The sequence below is a fragment of the Stigmatopora argus genome, chromosome 13, assembly GCF_051989625.1.
Source record: "Stigmatopora argus isolate UIUO_Sarg chromosome 13, RoL_Sarg_1.0, whole genome shotgun sequence".
In the NCBI taxonomy this organism is placed as follows: Eukaryota; Metazoa; Chordata; class Actinopteri; order Syngnathiformes; family Syngnathidae; genus Stigmatopora; species Stigmatopora argus.
The window spans coordinates 10831107-10853020 of record NC_135399.1 but is presented as its reverse complement, the minus strand read 5'-3'; the positions used below and the strand labels follow the sequence as shown (position 1 = coordinate 10853020).

General features: G+C 37.8%; 1 protein-coding gene across 4 annotated transcripts in view; it reads right to left on the bottom strand.

The window, feature by feature from the left end:
- Positions 1-21914, bottom strand: part of htr1fa (5-hydroxytryptamine (serotonin) receptor 1Fa) — a 42334-nt gene that overhangs the window by 4701 nt on the left and 15719 nt on the right. The window contains exons 1-2 of one of the 4 annotated variants that reach the window (XM_077616509.1): positions 9188-9344; positions 5247-5391 (exon numbers count right to left, since the gene is read on the bottom strand). The exons of 1 other annotated variant lie outside the window; for it this stretch is intronic. The gene's annotated coding sequence lies outside the window, so the exon portion shown is untranslated. Of the gene's footprint in view, positions 1-5246; positions 5392-9187; positions 9353-21914 lie in introns of those variants that run through there. 2 more of the 4 variants (XM_077616508.1, XM_077616506.1) reach the window with 2 other exon arrangements.

The window sequence follows — 21914 nt, the reverse complement described above, 5'->3', positions numbered from 1 at the left end:
ATTTACTTGACTGCACCGGATGAAGAAATAGTCCGGCAAGCCGTAAAGGGATATTAGCATTAAAATCATGTGGGAAATTTGAAGATTTTATTCTAGACCCACAAGATTTTGTCATTAAAATTTTGTGTAATATCTTTGATTAATTGTAATAAGTTTGATTAATGATATCATTTTTTTAAAAACTGGTTATCATACAATAGATTATACTTTAGTGTAGCAAGATCATGTAGATTGCAAGGCTTTTATGATTCTTATTGTTAAAACCTCATAATTGAATTTGACATGGATTTTAATTTGGTTTATATTTCATTGTTGTCACTTCAATAAAAAAGAGATCATGTACAAATAGAAAACATGTCATGCATGTGAAGTTTGGACTTTGAATGTGTAGTAATTCATCTTCCAAAAGTTGCCATGCTGCAATTCTTTAGACAGCAAATATGGTTCGTGAGAACATAATTCCACCAAATGAGCCATCAATCAATCTTAGAGTTATAGCCATGTCAAAATAAAATGTAATATAAAATAAAATAATTGTTGGAAGAAAAGTTGGTGTCAACATGTAAAGCACTATGTTTAATTCCCAAGGAAGCCGAAAAGTAAGAAACTTAATAAAGAATCCCAGCCACGTGTTGAACCATCCAATTTATACAACCACAACCTCACTCAGACTACTAGAGACCCCACCCAACCCCCCGAAATCCAATCTGCTCAACCCGCATAAAGATCGCCAAGCCTACAAGGTTGTACAATAATCAAGGAGGAAGAAAAAAAGAGAACATTTAATCTCTTTCTCACTGTTCTCCTAAAATCAGCAGCAAAAGAAGTGGCGGCGAAATCTGCATGTGCAGGAGAGCGGGCGTGTGGTTTTGAAGAACTGTGCTGTGACAGACATTTATTTGCATCTCCAGACAGCTGCAAATGAATAATGTCCGGACGATAAAAGGACACAGAAACACTCCTTTGGCTTTGTCTGCTGCATCTGTTTAGCATTGAAGTGAGGGCTACTCCACAAAAGGCACCTTGTAGAGTGATAAAAGACAGTGAAAACATTTTTATAACTTTCACATTTTTATTTGATATTGTGAAAACTTAAAAAATGTATTCATTTATTCCTGGATATAGTTACCCTATATATTATACATTTTTTGATATCAGTTCAAAAAGCAGACTCAACCAAGACAAGGAGGCAAAGACTAAAATGAAAGTCTCCGAGGTCAGCGTTTATTCATTGAACATCTGGACTCAGCAGAGGGTTTTGTATGTTATTTTAACGTTGAGCTACTAGCAATAATCTCCTAAAATACGTGACCTTTTATGCACCTTTTATGTATTCATCATACAATTGAATACACCTATTAGCTTTAAAAAAAAAACTAAAACAGTGCATTTGTCACAGGCCATTTGTTATTAATTTCTCTTATCTATTCATTGTTAAATTTTATTAATGAATATTTATAACCTAATTTGAATGAGTAGAACATGTCAATTTATGCAACTCACAGATAAGCCATATGTGAACCTGAACCCACCAATGAACATTTTCAGTGTGAGAGTTTAGGAGTTTGCTGGTTATACATAATTCATAGCTTTATGATTATGCAAACAGAAAATGATTACCTTTTCATTTTAGCTTTTTTTTTTGCTTTGCTAACCATCAGCAAACATGACCTTGCATTAATTCTAGACAAATCTTGGAAGCTGGCCTCTAACGTTTAGAATTGTTTAATTAAAAGGTAAGGCATAATGATTTTGTTGAATCATAATTTTGCAAAAAAACCCACTTTTTTTTCTACTCAACTCAAGTCAATCATAAACAGACTTTTCACCAGCTTACTGCAAACATGTGCACGCTGCAGATAGCGAGAACCGATGGTGAAAAAAAAGTGCGTATGTGAGGAATCGCCCAGCGTGACACACATGAAACGCTGCAGTCGAGCCTGAAATGAGGACACGAGTCGGTGAGTAAGACGGACGGACTGACAACAAGGTTCACGAGAGCAGTGTCCTTCCTCATGGTGGTAATGGGGATGATAATTGCCCTGGTGTGAAATGGAGACAAGTGAGTGTGTCACAACAAATTGGATGCGTTCATTATTAATACAAAGCTCATACACACCAAATGGAAAAAATATTTGTTTACACTAGTTATAACATGGGAATTGAGTTGACCCTCATGGACGACCAAGATCTTAATGTGAATGTGCTCATATCATGGATAGATTTTTCTCAAAAAGCGATAACTGAATTCCAGTTTACACTTCCCTTGACCCATGATATTACCATTAAATAATATTTCAACCCATCATTTTTAAGACTGAATAATCATAAAAAGAAAAAAGTATAAAAAATAATGTTTTTACACAGTATTTTTGGATATAAGTCGGACCTGAATCGCCTTTTAGGGAGGGCCATTTTGTATTTGATCAAAAACCATGCTTGCCATATTTGTCAGGTATACACTCGGTTTGCAATGAGGTAAATTGTGTGGTAAATAAAGGGAGAGCACCGCTCATTTGTGCACGTGGTTAAATGTAATGGTGGCATGATTGATTGCTAATAGAATTACCCAATGCAGACGTTCTGCTTAATTACGCTCTTGGCAATAATTAATTGAGTTTTGTAATTCCAAGACCTGAGATAAACAGACTGACAGATTATAATCATTGATTGGCTAAGTCATGGACGTTGGTATCTTTACATCAAACGCACAAAACACATTATAGAAAAGCCTACGGGCAAATGAAAAGGTTAATTTTTAAAAAATCTTATTGTCTAACTAGTTAGGAATGCAATGACACACTTAGCATGACAAAATTCAGACAACAGACAATATAGACTATTATTGGAGTTCCTAGGCTCAGACGTGCCCAGTATTTAAGAAGCACTGCTTCGGATGAACCCCCCAGCTACTGGTGTGTCACTTCAGTTTCTGCTTCTTATTCTTCTGCACCTTCTTCTTCTCCACAGCAATTGCGAGCAACTCTTGGTGCATTTCCAACACCTTCTTATATAGTGTGTGTCTGGAGAATTCAATTGTTACTTCTTTCTATCCGCTTTTTAAAAAAAATTAAATTGTCTCGATTTAATTTTGTGGCACACAATCTCGTTACACCCAGAGTAAATTAAACTTGAGAACTTCCAAGCACAAAAGTTTGTGGGGGCATTGGATTGAAACTGCAAGATTCCAAGACTTTGGCCAATACCTTTTAAATATGTCATACCATATATACCAATAATAAAAAAATAAAGCAACAACACCAATCCGGACTTTTTAACCTGCCCTGTTTACATGATGAGCCTGACACAGTTTTAATGTGCCAAATGGGAGTTTGGTTAACTCCCATTGTGGTTGTTTACATGATCAGAAACTGCACCTGGACTTATTTGTGACAGACTGAAAGAAAGAACAGAGGATTTACCAATACTTTCTTAAAAACATAGCGCTGTTGTCTTGATATGACGATTCTTAACGTTGTGGGGGAGAAGGGGGAGCTATACAGCAAACGAATTACAGGAAGAGGGAAGACAGATCAGATCAGTAGTGAACAATATCAATAACGTGTAGCGTTGAACCCTGTATGAGGATAAATCACATCTGGGTTTTTAAGAGTCGACATCCTACTTGTTTTTTTGCACCGTGATCACTAATCAGGGCACCGACAGTTTTATTATCCAGTATGTGTCAAGTGGCACCGAGTCATGTGTTTACCCACTTTAATATGTGTTTGTCATGCGCACAATGATTTTGCTGCCCAGGAGCCATCAGACAAGCCTGACGTCATCAAAGTCCAGGCAGCTTTTTAGAATTGAATGGCGGAGTGAACTTGCATTGTGTGTTTGTTGAATTCAATGTGTTATGAATTTGGGGAGAGAATTTCATAATAACACTGTAAAAATACGATATCTACACGAAACATCTTTGAATGAATATTGAAAAGTTCCCAGGCTTTCCATTCCATTGGGAATGGTTTTTAAGGGGATACACTTTATGCTACATCAGAGTAGGATTCATTATGTCTGCGAAAGAGCCCATTTAAAAATTAGTGGACACATTTTAGGAATATTACACATGCAAGGGAGTGATAGTAAAATAAACAAAATGACTATGTATTAGAAGCTATTACGTTGCAGCAACATTAGGAGTTAAGAGTAACTAATGTCTTAGTTGATGAGTAATGTCTTGGATTTTGAACATAAAGCTCAATGGAACACTTGACAAATGACAAGCAATCCCAAATGGTAATTTTACCCTTTTGATCTTCAGTTTTAATCAGGCTTCACATTGTACTTACAGGTAAATAATGATAATGGAACTACAGAGGAAGGGATAAATTGTTCAACCTAATAAAAAAAAGATTCATAGAGGACTCGCCATGTGTTTTTTAAGTGAAAAGCAACACTAGTTGTAAAATAGCCTATAAAAGTTCAAAAAGCATTTTTTTTCCTTTTTAGCACCGATGTGGAAAATCTTCCTTGCACAAAATAATAGCTTGTTTGTTAGAAAAAACATTTCAAAAAATATCTTTTCAACGTTGGATGACATGGCAGTGTCAAATGTAAAATTCAGGAATGATATTTCAGATATGTAATTTCAGTCTGATTAAATCTAACAATGCTCCTTGAAGACCCCGATCACTACCATTCTTACAAAACAAAAACAAAACGGATGTCTGGCTGACTACTGAGTAGGAGAAGGAGATACACACAAACTTATTACTACTTTCCAAATAGCTCCAGGGGAAAGGGGATTGTGGTGGTACATTTGTGGCCATGTTGGACAGCATTTTGTGACCTCTATCTTCCTCTTCTCTATAATATGAAGCAAAGGATTGTTTGGTAGACTCTGTGTAATGACTACTCACAGAGTTCATGCCAGATAAAATAAATAAATAAAAAAGTAATGTTGAATGTGAACTAGTTGTGTGGTGTCAGAGTATATTGCACATCCTTACACTGTACAATGAGAACCCGGACTATCATCTGGACTCCGTATTTGTAGATGCTGTGTGTACAGCATGCGGTTTGAGCCATTCACACTCACAGTAGGTGACAGGGTTGCACATATTTAACAACATTACACGTGTTATCATTTGCTTACAGCAGGTAAAATGTACACAAACAACCTCTTTCCTTTTGTTTAGCACACCACTTACTGGCTTTGCCTAAACACAGCCTGCCTATTGCAGATAAAATGCATTGAAAACAATCCAATACATGAAATTCGTGGCAGCTTGAGGGCTTACCCTTCACACAGTAGATTTTTTGGGGTTCGATAAGATTACGTGGCACGGTAGGAGAGTGTCAATGGTTCAATTCCGAGCTCTGGCGTGAAGTTTGGATGTTTTCCCTGTACCTGTGGTGCATTTCTTCAGGTATTCCAGTTTCCTCCTACATCCCAAAAACATGAATGGTAGGCTTATTCATTTATCAGACTTCAACAGCAATTTGGGATTTTGAAGAGGATTTTATTGTCAATGAAGTCTGATTCTCGATGCCATTACAGAAGAACAGCTTAAGGTTGACTATGTTAGCCATAATTTAGTGAAAACATGTAATTTTGATCATTCAAATGTTTTGTCTCTATGGAAATATCTGATATTAAGACATTGACGTATACAGCTTAGAGTGAATTTAAGATTTAGATACAAAAATAAAATTCATTTTCCAGAAACGGCCTTATAAAAGTGATATAATTACTTTTGCTTTTTACCATTTTCACTTTCACACCCACACCCACACATGCACTTACAAAAACAGGCCTTGGGTTTTCTAATTGCTGGCTACAGCTGCCATTTAAGATACCAACCATCATTGTTTGAGGATTGTCACCTTGTTCAATGACAACTGTACTTTGTCTCCCATACGTCTTTGATTTCTGCAGGTTTTTTTTTCAAGGTAAATCATCAGTTTCTTGATTCTTTTGCAATAGGATGCTTTATGGTGGTGACTTACTTACCCATAGTGAGACTACCACACATTTAAACCACATTTGAATATTTTTTTTGTTATTATCCTGGAGAGCTGATTTTTTTTCAAACAAGCAATTGACTCTTTGCAGTAAGGACCTTGTAATGTTTGCCCAGGATTATGTAAAAAATACTGAATGCATTTGCCCTAAAAATGGTTGAAGGGCACGGAATGAAAGCAGGCAGTGAAAAGCTAATTAAGATTTTTCTTACAGTTTCAGTTGAATTGAGCCAATGCTTATTTTGACTTTCAAAAGGTCTTTCAAATTCCAGCTCTTATCCCTGGTCATTTGTGACCAAAGGCAGACGACACCCAGGAATGGTTTCCAGTCAACTTTAGGACCGTAAAGGAAATTTCATCCAAATGCATGGCCTTGCTTTGTAGGTTCTTCTTCATACTTTCAGTAGAGTTGAGATTTTGCACACTACTGTTTTGAGTAGACGTACTGTGTTTGTCAGCGATTAAATGAATGAGGCTTTCGGTGCTTGGGATTAAGAGACCAGTCATCTAATTAAAAGTTTAAAAAAAGAGATGGTGCATACTGGGAGAAGTTAAGTTAACACACGCACAAAGTATATTTCACGGCCTGCTTCTACAAGCCACCCACATAAAGTTAACGGCTTTGAAAGTAGCTAAAGTGAGTCGCTAAGGTCACTGAAAATTCTCTAGTGATGAGTAATGCACAAGTGTTGTAAAGTGAAATGCATTTTTAAAATGCTTATCAACGTTTAATTCAAAGTGCAGGTGCTAAAATCAGGTGCATTCATACAAACAAAAAGAGTGAAAGTTAATTATTCAGTGCAAAAATTGCTATTTGGAGCAGATTTGCGAAGAGGCTCTGACACACACACAAACATATTTACGGAGTGTGAAATTGGATGACATTTGAGTGGCTAATACCAGGAATAGACAAAAAAATTGAGCTAATTGCACTATATTTTGTAATTAATTTCTATTCTTTAGGAATCACCAATATTAATGTAATAATAAATTAAAGGATGAATGAAAAAATCTGTTATTTGTGGACTGTGAAGCCCCTTGAGACATTTGTTGTATATTCAGGGATTTATGAATAAATGTGCATTGAATAAATTGTTTAGAGATAATACTAAAGCTTTAAATCTGACAGCGCAATACAGATCTAATAACATACAATATATATTTGACAGCACTCATACACATGATTCATCAATTCCTATTTGGAACTAATTAGTAACACAAAAAAATCCCTCTCTCTTTAATCAAGATTAAATAATAGATATTTTTTTAATTATGTGACAGTCTTCGTCTCAAACACAACCAAGTACTTTGATAAGTGGTACAATATATGTCATAAGCTCTCTTTTCTAAAACCAATGACCCCGTAAATGTTCCTCTCAATGTTTAAGGAAATCAAATTTCTGAGACACACTCCAAAAATGTCATAGCTGTCTTTCCAGAAGATTTATTACAGCTGTTTGGCCACAAAGGGTTGGTACAAGAACTGGTTACTAATTAGAACCACTCCCGTTCCACACTAACCATGCACTTTGTTGAATTGCATTCCCTCACAGTATGTCAGTAAACACTTTACAGGTTAGACTCTTCTGCTGCAGTGTGCAACACAGATAATCCTCACATCGCTCGGCAAGACTCACAATGCCTCTAATAGGACTTTTATAGCTTCAGTTCCAAGCGATGTACTCTGAATGATGTGTTAGAATTTTCCAGTCTTGGCTGACACTAGCATTTTCAGAATCTCACAGCCATGAACAAAACACAGCAAGTTACTGTTAAATTTCTTCTACTGGTGGGATGTGCATGGAATAATTTTTTAAACATTTCACCACACGCAGATTTCATTTTTTTTATTTTACACGCGTGTCAATAGTAATATTTTCAGGAAGGTTTTATTCTCCATGCTTTGTTGGTTTAGGTACCTAAAGTCTGTTATTGACTTTCAATGTCATTAATTGTTGGGATCCATGCTTGTAAATTCCTGAAAGTGAGCAACAAAATGGAAGCTGTTATTGCCTTTTTACTGTATAAAAAGTGACAGTAACACTGCTGTCTTCCAGTTACCGGACTGAAATGAAACCCGAGAGAAATTAGCTGCTCAAACAAAGGAACAAGACCAAAAAATTAATAAAGACATTAATAAAAAAAATCTTTAAAGTGGTAAATACAACAGAACAAGTACGGGTGCATCATTTATACTGTAATTTTCAGACTATAAACCACTACATTTTCCAAAATTTGAACCCTGCGGCTTATACTCCAGTGCAGTTTATGAGGCTATTTTTGGGTGTAAATATCCAAATATACAGTAAGTGCAGCTGGGTCTAATAATCTGTCACATCATATAGAGAAAAAAATGTGCTTTTCTTGTCAAATTTGGTGGGTGCGGCTTATAAACAGAGGTTTCAATCATTTCAGACAGTGAAACAGATACTCCTTACACATACACTAAAACACCAAGTATTTTTTTCTACTTATTCAGATGGTTGTAGCTTACTTTCCAATAGCAAAATGGTGAGTAATTCTGTGCTTCCCAACCCTTAGGTGCACTGTATAAAACTCCACGATTGTCTCCCTTCAAGTCACTCAAGTTTGATTCATGAGTGTCATCATCACATTATCGAGATGAGGAATCCTTCGTAAGGAAATTGAACCCCCCACTCTCCCATCACGTTCAAACCTCCACCCCTACCTCTCGTAACATCCCACTCACCCACATCTAGTCAGTCATCACATTGTGGAATGAAGCTGTCTAACATTTTCATTGAAGGGCATAACAGGAAAGCACGCACCCACCACAGCCTTTATTGTCACCTAAATTTTTTTTAAAAACGCATCTTCCTTTCTTTTTTGTACTTGGGTGGGCTGTTTGGATAACGTGGGTGAAAGTGGGAAAATTACTTTTCTTTATGTAATCCCAACCGACTTCCTGCTGCAGTAGCGTACATTGGAAGAAATTTGAAAAGTGAGCGGATACGCAAAGGACAATAAATAATTTCACATAGTTTCATACCTCAGGAGGGCTAGAAATGGATGCATGGAGATTTGCAAAGGATAGTGTTTATTATCAAAACTGCTCAGCCAGTTCAAAATATAGCACATCACTTGCACCACAGCGGATGCTGAAATGATCCAAGTACTTTCAAAATGTCCCCGGGCAGGTTGATAAATGACAAGTGTGCCTATGTACTGTGAAAAAAAAAGAAAAAGTAAAACTTACTCAGCTTTAAGAGAGCATCTATAGGAGATTATAGCATTCCTTGTATGTAAATGCTGTCCATTCAATCTCATAGCATCCTCCACGCCGACACCCATCCACTGTGGAGACGAAGCGGCTGGCGGACGCGCCCACGTGAGCGCGCGCCGAGACGCGTGGCCGTGCACGGAGGAGGAGGAGGTGTGAAGACGAAGATCGTTGCCTTATCAGCCCTCCAGTCAGCAGCGCTAATAACCACATAAGCTCTTCTGTTGCAGGACTGGATGAAAGGTTACTTCTTGTTGGTCTTGGGGCATTTTAAGGTTGTTTGTTCACTCATTGTCTCCCATAGAGGGCACCGTGGGAGCGAGAGAATGAATATCACTGCGGATAAGATATTGAAAGTGCAAAAGTGACCGCTCTCAATCACAGAAGTTACAGAAATCTAGTTTTACAGCGCCCGTGTTGAAGAAACTAAAATATTTGATTCTGTCTGTACAGTATGAATGAGCAACAAAGTCTGGTAAAACAACCCCCCGGGCTGAATCGGACCCCCAAGCAGGCCGCTTCCAGCCCACGAGCTTCATATTTGACACCACTGATTTGAATGGTTTACCTGCAAGGTTTTTCTTATTTGCAGTAATACTAGGAAACAATCCCAGGCATTTATGTTTGGCCTTGAGTTGGTTCAGTAAGTTTTTCTTTTCAAAATCTCAAACTAGAGAAACTTTGTTTCTTTTAAAATGTATGTTCAAGTGAAAAGGAAACATCAAAGGCTGTTTTGGCAACGGCAGCCACCGCAGTCATCAAACCTAATTATTTGTGACCTCAAAGATTTAATGATGATAATTTAGGACGGCGTCAACAGTGTAAGAAATGCATTAGTAGTCAAGTCAAGTCACATTTACTAATTATCCCTTGATCACTACACATGTATCAAAAGGCTTCACTGTTCCACTGTCGACAATTACGACATCCACAGATCTGAGAAAGGCCAAAATGGAACCAGTCCCCCTTACAGAATGACCAGGCAATAATGGATATGGAGTGGGAAGTATTTAACAAGTTGAATTACGCTCCACGGTAATTTCACAACCAACATGAGAGTCCATCCGGTGTGATGAAACATGTTAGGTGAGATCTCAGGAGAATTTTCCTTTGTCATTAGGGAACCATTTAGAAACTTAGTAGCTATATTGCATTCACCTCTATTTTAATATCAGGGCTGATTAATTAATTGCAGATTTATTGGTGCCTATGTTGTCTCCTGGTTATGAATTTGCCAATAGCAATCGCCTAAGCTTTTCCTGACTGTTGTCTTTGTTTATCATTTAAATAGGCAACAAATGTCAGATTCATCATAGATTAAAGTTTCCCTCCATATTACACAACAAAAACATATAATAAAGACATCAATGAATGGAGTGTTGTTTTTATTGTCATACTATATAACAGGATAAGGTCCAGCTGTTGTTTTTTGGTGGTAATTTTAAATGTTGTCGTCAATGTCCTTCAACAAGTTAGATCACCGTACAGACAATATGGTGGTTTAAGCCATGCTGTTATTGGACTTGGGAGCAGATGCTGATTTCCTATGTGTCTCCATGGAAGCATAAATGTATGACAACCAGTCACTGAATTGATATACCGTCCCAACTGTTTGGTGCTCGTGCGCATTTTAGCTCATTAAATACGACGCTTTTCGGATCGCGCAGAGACGGGAATTGGGATTCAATTAACACTTCGGAGCTGATGTGTCCGTTTCAATTCTGATTGATCGGGGCTGCTTAACAACAAATTCCCAGCTTGCTGTTTGCTGGCAACTTGCTTGTCTCTGAGCAGGAGACCTGTTGTTTAGTTTAGTTCTGTATGTATATATTTTTTATTTCCTGTTGTCAATAAAAGTTTCATATACACCAGGCATTGGTATAAATGTAAATGATTCCATTACCATGGTCATAACACAAACCCAATTGAAATATTTGTTTACAAAACTCGGAAAACTCGGAAAATGTATGGTTGACTGGTCTCTAATTTCCTCTGGAAATGAAACTTTCCCTTTCCCGTGAAGCGAAAATCAGAAAATTAGGTTTATGGATTAAAATTGTAACATAGTTTTTCATGTAATTCACACATGGAATATATTCAATGTAGGGACATAGTTGTACGGAGAGCAGCTTAGAACAAATGAAAGTATTATGAATATATTAGTGGAGAAGCAGATGGAGCAATGAATAGAAGATCATTCTTCCATCAATGGGGGGTAACAGCTCACTCTTTTGTTCTTCTCTGTGCAATCACAAATGCATTTCAGGAGTGAATCGCCTCCAGTTAGCTTGAGCATCATTAAACATATTTATCACTCTGAAATAGGGTGATGTGTTCGGGTTAGCAATGTGGAGCTGTCCAAGGTAGACAGCATTCTATAGTTATGTATTCAATTCAAAAAAAGAAAATATTGTGGCACTACATCACTATTTCATTAACATGTTCTGATTGCTAGATTAATTAGTACAGTTTTTGTCTTCATATTAATCATTTTGAAGTATACTGGTTAAAGTTTCAGCCTTAAAATGGTAAGACACATATTTCGAACAAACTCGCAAAAAAACTGCCGTCGTCCACCGAACACGTCCGAATGCTCACAGAGACTTAGCAGATATTTTCAATATATCACTATTTTTACATTTGGCCATATCTAATCTTTCACACTGATCACCACAAGGTCAAGGGTCACGGTGGAAGATGGTATCCTCGAAGGGCTTCCGCACAAAGTTGGATGCAAATTCCGAATGGGGGGACTGCAGAGAGTATCAGATCACAGAAAAAAAATCTTGTTATAAACGAAGTTGTTATGACACCCCTGCAGAGATGCCAGCCTTTAAAGTGTCACAAGAGAGCTGTGGTGATGACGAAGACGTAGCCGACGTGTGCGCCAGTGAGCGTGTGCTCGCTTCCAATATGATCAAACGCTGTGTCATTTGACATTGAGGGAGAGAATCTTTTGAGCTTGTTACGTCAAAGGAAAGAATCATTAATATTGCTTCCAATAGATCTAAAGATGTAACAGAATAAACCAGAGTTAGTTTTGAATAAAATGCGCTTTTAGTTTAAATGAATTGCCCTAAACCAGGGGTCGGCGTTGAAATAGCCAAAATTAAACCATCAAAATGGCTCATTATATATTTCTTTAATTCAACAGAATTATATATTTCCTCGAACATTTCGTTACAATTTAGATTCTTCAAATCTGGAATGTACTCAGTCTAGGGTGTAGTCCGCCTTTTGCCCCAAAGTCAGCTGGGATAGGCTCCAGCACCCCGCGACCCTGACCAGGATTAGTGGTGTTGAAAATAAATGAATGAAATTTCAAATGTTAAGCAGGAAACCTGTTTTTTGCAAAATCAGGGTCAGCTGAAATGATAAGATTAATATGAGGGGCAGTGCTTTGCATTTCAATATATTTTGTAATGACCACATCTTTAAAACTGTTAGATTGCACTTCATAGTTCAAAATTTAAACGTGTTGATGGCAGTAGTTGTACGCCATCCTAATCACCATCAAGTGATGAATTGCCTTCAGCTTCCAACTACTAGAGTAGGAGTTGTAAGTCTTTCACAGTATGTTAAATGCGTAGTCCTAATTTTCCCTTTGGGATCAATGAAATATCTGAAACGTGATCATTACATGCATTAGCTGATTGGGCATTGGTGCTTTCTGGCACCGTTTCAACTTCATACAATTTGTGCATGTATCAGTGCAGCTTATAAGATCCAAGTCCTGGCTCGCAGTCCTTGGGCTAAATGGATGAAAGCCTTTGAAGCTATCCTGCAAACTTTGCAAAAGAGATGACAAATTATAAAGTGAAAGAAATGGAAAAATATCGCAATGGTGTCGGTAACTTTCCGGAATTAGGCTTTCAAATAAAACCTGAATGCACGCAAGTAGAAATACACTTGATTCCAAAGTGGAGTGGTGACTTTGACAACCACACTCAGGGTCTTGCAAGATTCTCCTTAAAGCTCAGATCACTAGTCGGGGGATTGTTTATTATTCTTCAGGATGTTGTTTTAAAGTTTAAGTTCGGTTGCAGTCATTGTTGAGTGTCTGGCATTGCACAGCTCAGGGTGTTTCTGAAGGTACTTTTTCATTTGTGAATTCAGCAGCAGTCTCAAACTTTCAAGAGTTTTATCGCATTGTCAGACTTCGATGGTGTGAGCTAATTTACTTTTTGCCAAATAGTTTCACGCCTTCTTGGCAGATTTTTGACATGCTTGTTGTAAACTTGACAGTCGAGAGTTGAGATTTTTAGGTAGTTATGGAAAAGGTTTGGCATATTCAGCTATTCAGCTCTTCTTTCTGAGTTGAACACATAGCCAACATTTATCAGATGGATTATCTCAGCGGCTTGAGCTTGGTCTCAGACTCTGTATGTTAGAGGAGCTGCTTGCAGAATCACGTATTAGAATCTCTCTGTATTGTGATTGCCTCGATTTTTAGGCACCTAATTGTCAGCACCCATGGGGGTACCAAGCAGCTCAAAGGAATAAAACAATAGAAAGAGCTGAATAAAGCGGATAGGTGCTAAAGATTTGGGACAATGCACTGCAATACAGAATTGTTCTGCTTAAAGAACATGCACCACAAATTGATAGCGGGATTGAGCACTTGGACCCAAAGTTGTTTTGTAAAAGACTGGCTTTCCAAACCTTTGAGTGGAAGACAACACAAGCATAACTTTTGTCATCCTGGCTTTAAACTCTCATGACGCATGTAAAAAGTAATGAAAAGTGGATATAAAAGCAATATTTCAGTCTCAGGACATCAGCGGAGTCTAACTGGCAGTTGCCGTCAGCATTTCTCAATTCAATTGACCACCAAGGGAAAATGACTGTATTTTTCGGACTATAATTCTCACCTGAGCAGAAGTTGCACCGGCCAAAGAATACACAAAGAGGAAAAATAAATATAGAAGTCACACTGGAATATACCTTGCATTTTTGGGAGGGTCATTTTTTATTTGATCAGAAACCAAGAAAAAACATATGTTAAAGTAACAATAATAAAATCAGGAATAACTGGCTAAATAAGCATCAACATAACAGTTCTTCAGATATAGCCTAAAAAAATCACAAGAGGCTGTCAGTGGGGAGAGCGTAATAAGTGCAACTGATAACCCAAAGATACAGTGAATAAGATCTGTTGTTGGTTTTTAAGCTATGAACAACCAATTGCAAAGAGATGTGGATTTTTTGCTGAAAAAAGAAGACAAGCTTGCACTCATCTCAAAGTACAGTTGAAAGAGGGTTACAGACAGGTAAAAAGCCCACACATCAGGGAATTATCATCACGCGCTGTGCTCCATTTGGTTAATTAAACATCTGGGTGGGGCATAAATTGAAGTGCTGTAAACCAAGCTAAAGTATATTTTCCATGACAGGTTGCCTCCTTATAAACACGACAGGCACAGAGGGGGAACACGAGAAATGTCCTTGTTAAAAAAAAAAAAAAGAGGCTGTCACTGGACAGATCTTGTGGGGGATTAATGAGTCAAATATGAAACACTGAAATTAATCAAGAGAGCACAAGACTCTCAACTGCATATCCGATTTTGTCGATTAAGATCACAATATGCGAGTATATGCTCCATATAGATTCTTGGTTGAAAAGAATGTAAATTATTGAGAAAAATCAAAGACAATAATGTTCTCATTCCATTCAATTACCCAAAATAAGTCATTGCCGTCATAGCATCGTGGTTGATAAAAAGCCAGGAGACTGTTTATTGATTATATGCTGACTCCTTATGAAAAAAAAACCAGCTAGTAACGACATAGGACAGAGGGAAACCTAAATGGAGGACTCAAGACGGCATAGCCAATGAGCCTGGGTGACAATATTAACAACAAGACAACAGCACACACAGAATAAGTCCAGAAAGCAGGGGGTGCTGGAGTTTATCCCAGCCAACCATGGGTAGCAGGCAGTGGGCACCGTGAATTGGTGGCCAGCCAATCGCCAGGCACAATGAAACAGACAACCACTGAGCATGGAGAGTGGTCAATAATTAGTTTGAGCTCTTTTGGCGTGAATTACAGCACAAATGCAGCGTGGCATGAAGCCGATCAGTCTTTGGCAGGCTCGAGTGTTATGAGAGGCCAGCTTTTTTCTAATAATGGCGCTTCATTCTTCTGCATTGTTGGCCTTGGCATCTGGCATTTTCCTCTTCACAATACCCCATAGATTTTCAACGTGGTTAAGGTCAATTGAGTTTCCGGGCCATTCAAGATCAAGGATACCATGGTCCTTAAACCAGATAATGGTCGCTTTCACACTGTGGGATGGTGCCAAGTCATGGTAGAAAAAGAAAATGTGCATTTTTCTAAAGTTATAGTGCATGAAGTACTCTAATACTTCTTGGTAGACAGCTGCACTGGCCTTGGAAATAAAAATACACAGTAGACCAACACCAGTAGATTATTACAAGGTATTCCAAACCATAGCTGCATATGGAGATTTTTCATATGACCTCAAGCAATGTGGGTTGTTTGCCTCCGTTGTTTTCCTTCAGATTCTGGTAGTACCTTGATTTCGAAACAGAGCATAAATTTGGAATGCTAGGCAGCCGCCCAGTCAATTTCTTTCTGACCAAGTTTGTTGTTTCAGAGTGGCTTGAGGCAAGGAATGCGAAATCTTAAAAACAGGTCTCGTGTGTGCCGTCATTCTTGAAACATTGACCCCAGATGCTCTCCACGCGTGTTGAATCTCTACCACATTTTGAATTAGGTTTTGTCTCACTCTCCTTTCCAGAGTGCAGTTATTCGGATTGCATGTGTACCTTTTCCTACTAGATCTTTTCCTTCCTTTCATTTTTTATTATTGATGTGCTTAGAAACCGAGTTTTGTGAACATGAGCAATGATCTTTTGTGCCTTGCTGTCTTTGTGCAAGCTTCAATTGCTGTATTCGAACAACTGTCAGGCTCGCAGTCGTCCCCATGGTTGCGGACCGAACACAACTAGACTGAAAAACCATATCAAGGCCGATGCAGGTGCTTTTAGTGAACGAGAGTACGGCACAATAACGCTTTGCTATGGATTCTTTCCACTGAACTTAATATCAGTCTGTCTGTAAAGCACGAATACAATAGCAATAGTAAATACATACATGTTTTTTTCATCAGATTTTCTTTACCAGCACCTATATAGTTGTGAAAACCTGTTAGAGGTCTAGGAACCCTTGAAATAAGATAGGGTAGACTGTTGTGGTTATAAGCCAAAGACTTGTAATGTGTAAGCACCGGGGTAGTGCATTTCTTCATTCTGAGGATTATCTCTGCCTCAGTTGCTTCCAGTAAAACCGCAGAAACAGACCGGTTTTCATTTCTCCTCTCTTTAAAAGTTGTACAGCAAAAGAATAAAACGCAAAGCAATTACCATAAACCAAAAAAGTTCCCCAAACTTCTCAGAACACTTTTGTTTATTCTTTTTATTTGAGGCTTTTCCCCTCAAACACACACGCAACAGGAGCACCTAAATTATTGTAAACCTCTCTCAACATATTTTCACTTAAGATGAATTATTGATGACTCTTGTTTGCGTGACTTGCAAAGCCAGTCAAACAAATAAAACAGACTTATGGCCCAGTGTTTGTTAATACTTCATCAAAAGATGTTTCTCCTTGAGAAAATTGCAAAGTGCTGGTTTTATAGTGAAGTATACCCCTAAGAATTTCCAAATTGGTCTCTGAAAATGCATTGTCTCCAGGCCAAGACTCCCTATTATTCTCTGTCCATAAATCATTGATTAGTTTTACCTGTCAGGTCATATTGATTACCGTATTGATTAGAATTAAAAAAATATTGAGAGTGAATGTAAAAATCTGTTCTTTTTCCGACAATGTAGTACTATTAGGAATTTAGAGTTGTAAAAAAAAGATGGTCTGGAATGTCTAAAATTAGGAAAATAAATATAATAATTAGCATAGTTTATAGTTTGTGATACTCAAGTGCGACTTATGTTTTCTATCTGATCACCAACAGTGGGTTATGTTGTTTTTCTATGCCACATAAGTCTTGATTGTGTATTCATTGGTTATAAATCTGATCAAATAAAAAATTCCTTTCCCAAAAATGCAACTTATAGTCAGAAAAATACAATAAAGTTGTACACTTTAATCACATTCCTTCCCTTTTTATACACCTTGCACTGGAACAAGAGCTCAACAGTTCTTTAGTTTTAGAGTCAATGCATTTTTGCAAGGACTCTATAAGTTTTTGCTATCAACTCCCTGCCCTTGTGTTTCTCACTCTGTATCTCTATAATTTATCAGTCTAGTTCATCCACTTCCCATTCTTTGTTCTGCCAATCAACAGATCCACTATTCCTGCTCTCAATCCACCTGTATCACATTATCATGAATGAATGAATTCACGAGACGGTTTGCGGCTAAATATTTTATGTATACATGCTGGACCAAAGCGACCACCTCATAAATAATTATAAAACTATAGCTGGTCTCTCCAGTAGTGTTAAAATTAATGGAGCGATTTCATGTTTGATGAGTTTCGGAACCATTTTCAGCCAACTCTGAAATGATTTGTTCTCTTTTAACCGAAGAAAACACTAAAAGAAAAGAAAAAAAGCGAAATGAAGGTTCATGCTCAGTGGATTAATCAAGAAGGTTAAATATAAACAATTTTCGCTTGGGTTATTGTCATACACACTGTAGCAATGTCAATTTTAGCTCATCAATTAAAAGGGGGCAATTATTTTTGGCCAAGATTCACAGGTTAAATGTGTTGTGTTTGGATTTTCCTACCCAGGCAGATGGAGTCGAGCAGATGGGAGAAGCTTTCAGTGCATATTGAAACGATGCAGCGTGGCACAGCAGAAGGATGAAGTACTGCCATATTTAAACGGAGTCATTCCTTCAGGGACGAAGGTGGGGTCTCAGAATGCAAGCTGCTCGCTGGGGCATGACACAAAACAATTTTGTCCTCCCGATATTTATGGCTTCATTCCAAACTGAACATTTTCGTCTCATAGAAAATGTTTTTCTAATGAAGGATATTAAACCTACCAATGGGCATGTAAAGTGTTTTCAGCGGAAAACACACCCGACCAATAATTGAGGCACGCCAAAATGCAGACCACTAATTGAGGAAATCAGAGATGATAATTCAAGTCTGGCTTAACATAATTAGTTTTGTGGCAATATTTTATCAAGGAAAATGACAAGAGCTGTTGAAGACTGATGAGTGGTTACATGCGATGTGCTTGAGAAGGTTCATTCATTAATTGAAAACTCCAGCAAATAATGCACGTCTTACTCCAGTATATCTACTAGCTCAATGCCTGCACTATCCTTCCTCATCCAATCGAGTCACTGCAAGTCCTCAGGTTCTCCAAGCTGTATCTTTTTAATTGATCTGTCCCGATGACTCTGTCACAGCCTTTTCAAACCCGCTCTTCCACCTGGATTGCATTATCTTATCAGCCCTATCTGTCGCTTCCTTTGCTTTCCTTTAGATACCACTAGTTCTGCTGATCAGTCCTGTCCGTCATATTGTCATGCTGCTTAATTTCCCCAGTTGTCAAGTGCTTGTATGTTTGGCTTATCAGAGCAGCCCCACACGAAGAGAGCATAATAATAATTCATCTTCATATCTGTCCGTGGTCTCTGCTGCCTTCGGAAAAGATACGGCAGTGTGATAGTCTCACAACAGCAGGCGAAGTGCACCTCCGAAATGGACAGTGTTGCCGGGAATGACAATTTGTATTTAATTTCCGCTCCTCACGGATTCATATAACCGTTTCAAAACAACACCTTTGTAACACCAGCAGCTCTCATTTGCATAGTGCCCTCGATGCTACACTGTGTTAGAAATGCAATTAAATCTACTAATCTGACTCTTTCTTCCATCAAAGCGCTGGTGTTTTTCCCCCAAATTTTCAACATTGATTTTATAAAATCATGTTAGTTTTTTGTTTTATCTATAGAATTGTACAGCTGCAAAACGTCATCGTACGCTGCAGGATAACAATAAAAATCCTTATTCCTGTAGAATACATTGATGAATAATAAATAACCTCCTCCAAGAAGCTCTTTTTCAAGATATCACATTGCAACAAAAACTGAGTTGAGTCAAACTGTTCAGAAGATTTTAGTTGCACTGACAGTAAAAATGATGCCAGAGAAAGTTGGAAACCAACTAAAGGCCTGTTTTGACTTGTAACGAGTGTGCACGACTGTGACATCTTCTGGAGCAGCTCTGAACCAACACCCATTTAAAGCAATGATGACAGTGGGTTTGGGCTCATGAAAGAAACAGCTAGCGGTTTAAACTCACCTGAAAATTAAAACGGCTATTTAGAACTCACTCGTTCTTATCTTGTGTCCATATTTTCAGAACTTATTATCAAACAGATCTCTTGTTTTTAAAAGAAAATCACCTAAATGGCCTTACGGTATGTTTAAAGAAGTAGTTTAAATGACTACAATGCACGGAGACATACGTATTCCTCCAAGGTTGAGGTTCATACAACAATTTTTCTCTAGATCAATACTCAAAATGGATTCTATGAAAACATGTTGGGTTATTTTGTTCATTTTCGCTTACTCTGAAGAGCAGGGCATAATAACAAATTTAGGCCTTGACCAAAAGTCAACAAAAAGCTGCATGGATTCGAACAGTTCAAAATATTTTGGTTACACTGGCAGCAAAAATGCTGAAAATAACCAATAATCGGTTCCCTGCTTTGCAGGTATGCTGCAAAAAGTCATTGTTTTAGTGTTACTTTTTCATGTTTTAACCTCGTGAAAAGGACTAGCTAAAAAGTTTCTACTTTCCAAAATATATCAGTCTTCACCAGAAATCTAACCCCAACTTCTCCATGAATACTTAAGGAAATGGGATGTGTGGGCACGAGTATTGCATACAATACATACCATAACTATTCCAATGCTTGAAAATGGCTTTCTTTGAGTGTGATGTTGAGTGAAGATCCAATGGTGACATGGCCAGTTGGTACATCATTCAAGGTTTGTCACATTTATGTGTAATGTAGAGATACCACACACATTTGCATGTGGATTCCTGGTTGAATATGATTGAAATTTGAATAAAATCATTGATACTGCATGAGAAAAAATAAATAAATCTGACGTGTTGCATATTAGCAAAGAAATCAGAATAGATAGACTGTGGCTTGAATACACAATCAAAATTAGAAACACTAAGGTGTACACGAGAGGCTGAAGAGAATTATAATAATTGAAATGAGTGGAGACACAAGGACCAGGAGCAAGTCACGAATAAATCAACAAATCCTGACATCTTAAACTCATTGCGAGAACTACTACACGCAAATGAATGGACTACTACATACCATGAAAAAATAAGGATGACATGTCACACAAAGTTAATAATCCCACAATAAATAAAAAATACAAAATAAACCCCCAAAAAACCAAACCTAACAGAAAACAAGAGAAAATAAAGAATGCAGATATGCTATACACAAGAAAGTATGCATTCTGGAGTCTATTAGGCGCCTTGCCTCTTAAGCACAAGAAAGAAAAAAACATTTTAGTGGGCGAGCACACATTTTAGACGCTTGTTACTCGTGCCAGTTCAGAATATTAAAAAGGGAAATGCGCCATGCAAATTGACCTTCTTTAAAAAAGCCTTTAAAACAATTCCTTGTGCGTGCTGGACACAATTTCTTGGAAAGGAAGAATGTTTTCAATCTTAAAGAGATGATCGCTTTCTTTTGCCTATTTTTTATAATTGGCACCCAGTGGTTGCCGTTTGTTTTTAAAAATCCTTCCATTGTGTGTGGAAAAAAACCTTTGTGAGAGAAAACCTTGTACATTTGAAAGCAATTCAGGCTGGAATAATGAATCCGATTACATGTTTTTAATCCAAAATAAATGAAGTACATCTGTAATGAGAAAGGTATTAGCACAAAAAACTAAATGCAAATACTTTCCAAATACAGACATCCACTTCTTATCTAGTTGAGTTTTTTTAACAGATGTTTTTAATTAAAAAGGACTGAGATGGGCGCCATGACTCAGTAGACGTTTTTAGTAAACAACGCTTACGCAGCCTTCAACGCAATATATACTGATGTGGGTATTCGGACGATTGGTCGCCGGACGTTTGGTCGCCCGGACGTTTGGTCGCTGGACGTTCGGTCGCCGGACGTTTGGTCGCCGGATGTTTGGTCGCCGGACGTTTGACAACATGACAGAGTTTACTGTTGAAACCAGCTCTCAAAATTATATTCATGAGAGAGAGGGAGTTTAATATCTAAATATCTACTGTTGAAACCAGCTCTCAAAATTATATTCACCCGGCGACCAAACGTCCGGGCGACCAAACGTCCGGCGACCAAACGTCCGGCAACGACTGAGGTGGCAGCGTAGAATATTAATCTTTTGGTGAAAGCGCACAGAGGGAAAAGGGTATTTGTGTCTATTACACTCACTTTATGAACAAAATAACACACCGAAACAAAGCAAACCAACCACTTTCGTCATCCTGATTTATGCTGAATAATTTGTTAAGTTCGTATTGCGTAAGCAATTCAACAGCACCGCCCAGAGGTTACATCCAATCACATCTGCTGTTGAATGTAATAATACTCCACAACTGCGGCCAGGTCCGCGAGTCGATTACGACAAATAAGTCATGCAACACAATAAAGTCAAAACATAGAAGTAGGATCCAGTTACAGCTTCATCT